At 38.5% G+C, this 10,047-nt stretch overlaps 1 protein-coding gene across 1 annotated transcript in view; it reads left to right on the top strand.

Moving 5' to 3' along the window:
* Positions 1–466: 466 nt before the first annotated feature.
* Positions 467–10,047, top strand: part of JUP (junction plakoglobin) — a gene marked incomplete in the record, with an annotated part of 133,947 nt that continues 124,366 nt past the window's right edge. Inside the window, 1 exon segment of the mRNA XM_053698828.1 lies at positions 467–514.

Below are 10,047 nucleotides of genomic sequence, written 5' to 3'. Positions count from 1 at the left end.
TAACACTGAAAGAAAGAGCTCCACCCAAACTTGTATCACTGTCTCCTACTGTGAGTCACCTGTACAGGTAAAGGCAATGACGTCACTAAAGGCAGGACCACATCTCCGACTCACAAAAAGATCCTAAAGAAGCAATGGACGAACTGCTTTTAAATGACGTATGCAATATCCAATCACGAACAACTTAAGTAACTTATGGCCAATCCAAAGAAAGCAAATTTGGAGAGGCTGTCTGGAAAAAATGTTTAGGTTGATTAGCAGCGCATTTTGCCAATTACTGTGAAGCTTGCCGATGCGCCTGTGAGATCAGATGACGTGATGGAAGTGGATTCCAACCAATAGGAGATAGATTATACTGAAACTGTGGGTGGTCCTTAACTAGGGGTGGATCCCTCTCGGATGGGTGGGGAGGTGTCGCTGTCAGCTTGCTCTGTATTCTCTTTAGTTGTTGGAGTGCTTAGGACTGGGCGAGTTAGGAGCTGGACGTTTGGGATACGAGCGCACCCCTTTTACCGTGGGGTAAGAAGCAGTAGAAGCCAGGGTGAGGAGTTATTTCCGGGGAAGCTTTGTGTGCATTTATTTACCGTTCACCTGATTATATTTGATTTTCAGTATAACTCTGTATGTGGCTTATTTGTGACGGTTGGGCTTGTGGAGTCTGTATTTAGGGGGTACCTTAGTCTGCCTTTATTCACTGTATTATGGGAATTCGTAGATCAGATTTTTTTTCCCCCCTGTAAATTATTTGCATATCTGGTGACCATCTGAGGAGTATGTTTCTGTACAGTGTCTGTAAGCGGCCAGTAGGTTACATTTACACATTATACAGAAATGGAGAGATTACTCAAGTATGTAGCGTTTACTTTTGATGTCTATCATGATGCCACACAAAGTATATAGTTCTCAGTCTTCTTTTTAAACAATTCATTTCTTCTTGTCCCCAGAAAATCAAGTGGTTTCCTAATCTCCTACCTTTATATGCTGTGATACTTTTATTGGGTTCACTAGCATTTCCATACTTTGGTTTATCATTTGAAATTGGCTGTGCTCCTATTACCTGTATCTGCCTTACCCCCCCCCCCCCTTTCCACCATAACAAGGTGGTGTTTGTCAGATGCATCACCACTCCTTAATGCCCCAGGCTTTTATAGTTTTAGTCCAGTGTCAAATGTCACAAACGTTCTCACATGTTTGAATTCTTAAATGTTTTATGAATTTTCATGTTTAATAACCAGGTTCTATACATTTTCTTCTTCACCAATTTTTTTTTGTTGTTGGTACTTTTGGTAGAGGCTGAAACACGTTTGATATGAAAAAGTAGACTTTAAGGGAAAGGTCAACACTTAAATTTGCAGTACACTTCCAATAGCAAAAATGCCTCTATTAAAAGTTATTACTCATTTGCAATGGCATATGCACATATCCTGTGAGGGCCTGTGCACAGTATTCAAACATAACCTCTTCTCAGAGTGTTGGCAGTGGCTTGTATGATACAGGCACAAAACATACCATTGCCAGCTCTCTGAGCTTAAAGTACTGGTTCACGGGGCACTCATCATATGTGTGTATGCTGCTAAAAAAATTATACTTTTTACTAAAAGCATTTTTTTACTAATGGAAGTATATTGCAAAGATGCTATTTGAAACTTCTATGCACCAATGTATATTTCAGTTTTGACCTTTCTATCCCTTTAACTTGGATACATTGAAACACATTTCTGTTGCAGTTTTGTAGATATAAAGTTAAGGGATAATTCATACAAGAAACTGGAATGCTTTGCCTTTTGTAACAAAACTATTTATCACCTTTGCTAGTGAGCCATATTGAACTTTGCACTTTGGTTACAGCAAATGTAGTCTCCACCCTTGTGCGCTGCTTTGTGTTGTTGATATTGTGAATATTCTCTAAAGTAACAAGCCATTATTTGTTTGAGTAGGACAATGGCTGCTTGCGCATGGGAAATTCTTCTTTTGTTATTTCTAAGCACATGATTTGTAGCACAGAATGACTTTGGCTTGAGTTATTTTTGTGGTGGCAATTAGTTATGTTTTTATGTGATCTTTTAGAAAAGCAGTCCCCACCCATATACACCTAGAATGCTGATTTTCAAATCTTGCTAAAATGATTGACCTTTTTCTGTTCAGTTACACTTTCAGTTAATCAATAGGACCCAGCTGTTTGTAGCACTATATCTATCTGTGTCTAGAAAAAAAAAGGAAAATCCTGTTCTATAGCGGATGGCAGTAAAATGGATGGACAAAGATATCCTAGTCAGAAACTATGTATACATAGGGCTGCTTGAGATGACATGTTGAAGACAGGAATTTTCATATGATAGTGAGATGATTTTTTTCATTTTGAACAAAGGCATTTCTGGCAGAGTGGAGGTCAGACTTTGCAGTAATATTGATCAATCATCTAAGTTTGAAGAGATTCTTTCTGACAAGATTTAACTACTTAATCAGTATGGAACTCCTTGCCACTAAACATGCTGTTTAGCATTTTATGACCATACAGTTGCAAATTAAAAATATTGCTTTTGAGTTGTTCTCAAACTGTGTGCGTACTGTACAAGCTGAGGTTTATTCTATGGTGTGTTTTTTTTTTTTTTTTTGTTAATTTTTTTTTATTTTATGGCTGAAAAGCATTACCTCAAAGCATGCAATACATTTTTTTATTTTTATTTATACATCTTGTATGACAATGTTAAAATGAAGATGATTGAAAGTTGACTAACTCATTACACAGTACAAGCTGAAGTCTGATTTGTGGCTTTATGTGCATTTCACTAGTCCCAATGTCCTTGTCAAATGAAGAATTGCTGGTTTACTCCCTGAGTTAGTCATGGGAAAGCTTCTCCTTACAAAAGGTAATCAGACTAGGGCTGGGTCCTAGGCGAGGCTGGGACGCTATTAGCCGAGTTATTGCTGTGCTGTAGGAAGCTGAAGGCACCTGGGCGTTGCTGGCTTTGGGGTTCTTGCCCAAAATCACAATTCAATAGTATAACAGAAGGTGTAACTGAGTTTTTTTTTTTTTTTTTTTTTACGCTTTTCTTCTTCTACAATTTGTAGGTATTTTAAATTACTTAAAGCAGCCCACATTTGATTGCATTTTCTCTTTATTTGGTATATAGATATTTAGAATTGTTAAAAAAAAAAAAAAAAAGTTCTAGATTTCATTCTATAGGACTATATTTGCTTGAACAAAATTATGCTTTTATGTTTTTTTTTTGTTTTGTTTTTTCCCCCTCTCCATTTTAAGTGTATATTTGCTTTAAACAAATTACCTGTCTGCAAGGTTACTGTTCAGTTGCAGTTGATAGGGTTAACCCATTTTAAATAAAACAATTTATACGGGAGGTTACTTTCTTGAGGTCCCCAAACCTAATAGTGAAAACGTGTGCTTAAGACTCAGAAATACCATTCTGTTTTGTAACATACTGTCAGGAAATGTAATAACTGTGTGCATAGTACTATAGCGAATGTAACTTTGGTATTGATGCTCTCTTTCAATCATTATAGTATACCCCAGGACATTTTACAATGACTTGGTTTAGTATAAAAGAATATCAAAATCTGATGAGCCATAATGTAAGGTCCTAATTTTATGGGCTTCTTTTGAATCCTGGATATACAATCAGCCTACATAATTCTGGCAGATGCTTTTTCCCAAGGCAGTTGAAGTACATTTGTGTTGGCTATTTTTGGTACAACCATCCTGCCAGTTGGAGTCTTATTGTTTTGACTTTTAAACAAATGGAAATTCTTTCCTGGCAGCTTCTGCTGCATCAGAAAATCTGATTTTATTGTGCAATAACCAGCAATTTTTTGTTGTAAATTTTATTTTTTTATTAAAAAAAACAAAACACATGAATAATGCTACTTGCTAATGTGTGATGGTTGGATCTTGGTGCTAGGATTTACATATAATTGACTGCCTGGAGTAGAGCAATTTAGAGGATTAAAGACAGTATGGAAGTTCATGTTAAACTAACGTAGTTGTGAATTTTGTAACTAGCAGTAATATAGATCCAGCAATAGCTATAATACAGTCCAGCTGTGACAGTCCTACAAGCCACTGATGCCTCTTGTTTCAGACGCACCAGAGCTGTCACAAAATAAGCCTCTATTTAGAAGCTGGCCTTCTATGTCAGCCACAGCACAACTGTAGTGACTGGTTAAGTTGTACATAAAGCGAAGGTGCAATCCGACAGTCTTAAACTTAGCTTTATTGTAAAGGTAAAACTGTAACAAAGGCAATAGTGTATTGTGCACAAGACATACAATGGCATTGCATCAGAGCTGCTACGTTTAGAGCCAATGGCTGAGATATTTGTCAACCTTAGGAACAGCAAGAACCAGGCACTCATTTTTGAGAAGCCAGACTTGGCTATTTTTATAGAAATGTAGAATCTAAACTAACATAAACAGCATGGTGTCTGGATGGCTTGTTAGTGCATTGAATGGTCGGTAACCAATAGTAAACCTACCAAGAGTCATACACAATTCATGATCTTTAGCATACTAGACCTATTTTAAAGGCACCGTAAACATTAACATTTTCTCTACTGCATTTAAACCCTTGTAATGAAGACATGTCTTGTTTATTGTGTTTTTTCCTGGTATTTCTCTTGCACAAAGAGGAGATGCTATTGAACAGGAGCTTTGCTGTTTTTAAAATTAGGTTAGAAAATATAAACAACTATATGAGGGAAAAAAGTATGTGAAACATCCCATTCCAAAACCAAGGGCATTAACATTGAGTTGACTTTCCTATTGCGGCTGTAACAGCCACCACTCTTCTGGGAAGACTTTTCACAAGATTTTGGAGTATGTCTGTGGAAATTTGTGCTTGTTAAGCCAAAAAGAGCATTTGTGAGGTTGGGCACTGATGTTGGATGAGAAGGTATGGCTTGCAATCAGCGTTCCACCTCATCCCAAAGTGTGGTTGAGGTCAAGGTTCTGTGCAAGCCACACCAAACTCAGACCGTGTCATTGTGGACCTTGATTTGTGCACAGGGGCACAGTAGTTCTGGAACAGGAAAGGGCATTTTCCCCAAACTGTTATCACGAAGTTGGCAGCACCCAGTTGTCTAAAATGTCTTTGTATCCTGCAACATGGAGTTGACTCTTCAGTGGAACTAAGAGGCCTAAACCCTGAAAAATAGCCCCAGACCATTATCCCTCTTCCGCCAGACTTTACAGTAGGCACTAGGCATTCCTGTAAGTAGCTTTCTCCTGACATCCACAATTCTGAGATTCTTCAATATCTGGCAGTATGATAGAAGTGTGATTCATTGCTCCAGAGAACACATTTCCTTGCTCCAGAGTCCAGTTGTGGTGTGCTTCACACCATTACAGCTGGCACTTGGCATTGCGCATGTTGATGTGAGGCTTGTGTTCAGCTGCTCAGATAAGGAGGGATGCAACATCGATTTTTACATGCTACAGCATGCTGTTTGAGTGGTTTGCAACTTCGTGGCTGGGCTGTTTTTGCACCTAGTTGCAACAACTTTCTCATTTACTCCTATTCATTTTTTCTTCGTTCTCTTGGTATCTTTATTTGAAAAAGCAGGAATGTAAGCTTACTATGTATGTATTGGGTACTTGTAAAGTGCAGCTAATCACCCGTAAGGTGCATTAAGCTGCATTTAGCCACCAATCAGCAAGTGCTACCCAGGTGTTTAACCAAAGATGGGCTGGCTCGTAAGCTTACATTTCTTCTTTTTCAAATAAAGATACCAAGAGAACGAAGAAAAATTGATAACAGGAGTAAATTCGAAAGTTGCTTAAAATTGCATGCCCTATCTGAATCGTGAAAAACACAATTTGGGTTCAGTATCCCTTTAACTTTGCTTTAAAGGAATATGAAACCTAAAAAGTTTTGTTATTCAGACAGAACATACTAAATATATATATATTTATTTATTTTTTAAGGTTTGCAATTTACTTTAATTATCAAACTTGCTTTATTACCATGATGATTTGCTGTTGATGAGATGCCTGGGTAAGCATCTGGAGTACCACATTGCCAGAAATAGTGCTGCCATCTATTGCTCTTGCAAAATTATTGCCATATAGTGCTCCAAAAATGGGCAGCCCTATAAGCATACATCCTTGCTTTTCATCAAGATACCAAGGGAACAAAGGAAATTTGATAATAGAAGTGCATTAGAAAGTTGTTTAAAATTATTTATATGAATCCTGAAAAAAAAAAATTGGGTTTCATACCCCTTTTAAGTATTGGCTACAGAAAAGCTGTTTAAACATAGCCAGCAGAAGAAATTACAATCCCAGTGGGAGATAGATTAGATAAGCCAGGAAAAGTTCATTTTAAATTGTTCTCTATGGCAGTGATTTTCAACCTTTTTTTTGCAGTAGCACACTTTTTTTTACATTAAAAAATCCTGCGGCACACCACCATCCCAAAATTTTACAAAATCACACATATATATACTGTACAGTGCTGTCATGCCTCCTACAAACTATACATGACATACTGACATTCATTCACAAACAATCATAATGATTGTCTGTGAATGAATGTCAATGTCATGGTTGTAAATGATGCCTGATGAGCCTGTCACATACTTCCCCAATATTTCAAAATTTGAAAGAGGGACAACCCCGCTGGCTGGAACTGTTCTGGAGGAGCAAAGCAACATGCATGGGGAATTGAAGTGTTGCAGCGTGTAGAGCCGGCACTAGACATGTGTTGTGGAGGGTGGGGGTTCCTTCCAAGTGTGAACACGGGTCGGAAGCGAGCCGCCGCTGCGCTGTTACCCTCAGTCATCTCACTCAAAATAAAAAAACGGCCAAGAATAAAAAAACAAACAAAATTTAAAAAATGTCACACTGTTGTCAGTCTGCCGCGGCACACCTGAGGATCTCTCACGGCACACTAGTGTGCCACGGTGCACTGGTTGAAAAACACTGCTCTAAGGGTTGTTAAATTACGGCGAGCAAGTTCTTGTGCGAACTTGCAGCCGTAAGGCTTTAATAAATCGAGCCCTAAGTATTGGGATTTAAGAAAGAGATGATATAAAGAAGAGTGTTCAGAAAGGTGATAAAATACATAAATCTGATTTCCCTGCAAGCTCAACTCATTTAATGGGTTGTGGTTTCAAATAACAAAACAAGCTGTTTCATATACAAATATAAAAATACAATTTCTCATACATTTTCTACTTTGCATCTTGTATAACAAGTAATTGGAAAAACATTAAGGGAAAAACAATTTTACAGTATACTGTCCCTTTAACTCGGCGTGGACCTTTTCATCTTTATGCTGGTCTCACTGATCTGATTAGAACAGAAATCGAGTTAGTGATATTTGTGTGACTCTCACTCTGACTTGCCTAGACTCGAGTTCTCTGAAGGCCAGGATAGGTCTGCATTACATACGCCAACTATAAAATGTAACACACTTCTGGTATTTTCCTCCATAATGTGGACTAATATCCAAGTCAAGCAGGGTTTTTTTGTTTGTGTGATTTTAGTGTCCAGGAAAAATAGAATTCCCCCCCCCCCCCCCCCTGAAATTTTGCAAGGAAACCTGTCAATGTTTATATTGGCTGCAACCATTTTATTTACTATATTTCTGCTCAGATGTCGATTGTTCGTAGTAGATGGGAAAAGCATATCATAACCACAGGATGTGAAGTGTTAGCTTGCGGTGTGTGCAGCAAAATGGCATATGTCCTATCTCTTCAACAAAGGGTACCAAGAAAATGAAATAAAATTGGAGAGTAGGCTCTGGAGCAGTAATGCATTACTGGGAGCTACTTGAACACATCTAGCGAGCTGATGACGAGACATATATATGTGCAGTCATCAGCTAGCTCCCAGCAGTGCATTGCTCACCTAAGCCGATGTACATAAACCATACAACAAAGGATACCAAAAGAACATCACAAATTAGATGATAGAAGGAAAGGGTAAAGTTGTTTGAAATGACATGTTCTGTCTGAATCATACTGTCTCATTTTAAGATTTAATCTGGCTTTTTATTTCTCCAAAAGCAATATGGTGCATGTGGGGGTGTAGGCTGATCTTGTATTGAAAACATCAAGGTAGATAATAATAAATCCTCAATTCGCTGTCTCCTATATTGTACCATACTGCTAGGCAGACATTTGAAGTTGTGCACACTAAAACAAGTGAAGGTTTATGTATTAAACAAAACTATTTTTGATTGGTAATATTTCTAAAACATGCTCACCATCTCTCCAAGAGGGAAAAATAAGTAATTTGGCATCTCACTTGCTAAAGGTTGCACTTTCCTGCATGGAGAATTGAGAATGGTGGCTTTGGTAGAGTTTTGTTGGTGTTAGCAGTAGGAGTAATGGATGAACATTAAACACTTTGTAATTACAAGACATTTCTGTAATGCTGTTCTAGCACAGTGATGGCTAATCTTGGCACTCCAGATGTTTTGGAACTACATTTCCCATGATGCTTAGGCATTGTGTAGTCTAGTTCAGCATCATGGGAAATGTAGTTCCAAAACATCAGAGGTGCCAAGGTAAGCTATCACTGGCCGCGTTCGGGCAGCGCTTAGGAGCTAGTGGAAGCGCTTCACTCCCAGCGATGACGTTGCGCTAGGTGACGTCACAAGCAAGGGAGCTTTGAAAAAACGTTCGCATGCACAATAATGGATTGCGCATGCGAACGTTTTTACTAAGCTCCCTTGATTGTTGCTGGGCTGCCAGTGCCTGCCGAGAATGAGTTCCCCAGTCTCTTCGCAAACAACGGAACTCTGACCCACCTCCATTCAGCTGCTCTCAGCTCAGCCCCTGTAGCTTATCCTGCACCGAATAGAGGTGGGTCAGAGTTGCGATGTTTGCGAAGAGAGACTGGGGAAATCATTCTTGGCTCTGGGGTGGGGATCAAAATCGGCAATTCCGGGACCCCGCCAACACATCTTTAACCCGCCCACACAACGATCGGGAAATACAGAATAATTACACATAATGCTTGAACGTCAGGTCTTTGTGATATACATATATAATATGATTTTTTTGTGAGCTCTAAATAATGTAGCCCATTTCTTTTCACTTCATACGCTACGTATGAAGTGAAAAGAAATGGGCTACATTCTCTAGAGCTCACAAAAAATCATATTATATATGTATAAATAACATGGCAGCCTCCACAGCAACATGTGTGTGGAGGCTGCCATGTTTCCAAGCGTCTGAGCTTGCTCTGAAAAGTCCCAGCTTTTCCAGCACACTGGAAGCGCTGGGACTTACGTCACCAGAGCGTTCAGAAAACGAGTGTGAGAAAAACGCTCCAAGCGAGTTCCAGTTCGCTTGGAGCGCTGCCCGAACGCAACAACTGTGCTATAGAATAACATATCAGCCAAGCCTTAATGTTTTTGTTTGTTTTTTAAACACATGAACATCCTTTTAACTGCAAAAATAGCCAAACTCCACCAACACATTTGCCTTATTTGGAGGAGTCAATCTGGGTTCTAGACATCTGACAACAAGGCTAGCCATGGTCATAAAGTTGGTATAAAGTAAGTTGTTTTGCAGTTATCTTAAAGGGACACTTTCTTTTGTGTTTCAAACAGAGCATGCAATTTTAAGCAACTTTCTAATTTACTCCTATTATCAAATTTTCTTCATTATCTTGGTATTTTTATTTGAACAGCAAGAATGTAAGTTTAGATGCCGACCCATTTTTGATGAACAACCTGGGTTGTTGCCGATTGGTGTATAAATTCATCCACTGATAAACAAGTGCTGTCCAGGGTCCTGGACTTTCTTTTTCAAATAAAGATAGCAAGAGAACAAAGAAATTGATAATAGGAGTAAATTAGAAAGTTGCTTAAAATTGCATTCTCTATCTGAATCACGAAAGAAAAAATTTGGGTTCAGTGTCCCTTTAATGCCAATTAGGGACTGATATGTAGCAGAGTTACGCTTGAGAAGTCAGCAGGGTATATTTCAAGTTCTGATATTAGAAATTACTTCGTTTCCAAAGCTAAATTACATGAAAAGGGGGCAAAATCGTAAAAAATATATTGCAAAGCGGTTTCTTTAT

The sequence above is a fragment of the Bombina bombina genome, chromosome 1, assembly GCF_027579735.1.
Source record: "Bombina bombina isolate aBomBom1 chromosome 1, aBomBom1.pri, whole genome shotgun sequence".
In the NCBI taxonomy this organism is placed as follows: Eukaryota; Metazoa; Chordata; class Amphibia; order Anura; family Bombinatoridae; genus Bombina; species Bombina bombina.
The sequence above is the reverse complement of the archived record's forward strand: the minus strand, read 5'-3'. Positions and strand labels throughout refer to the sequence as shown.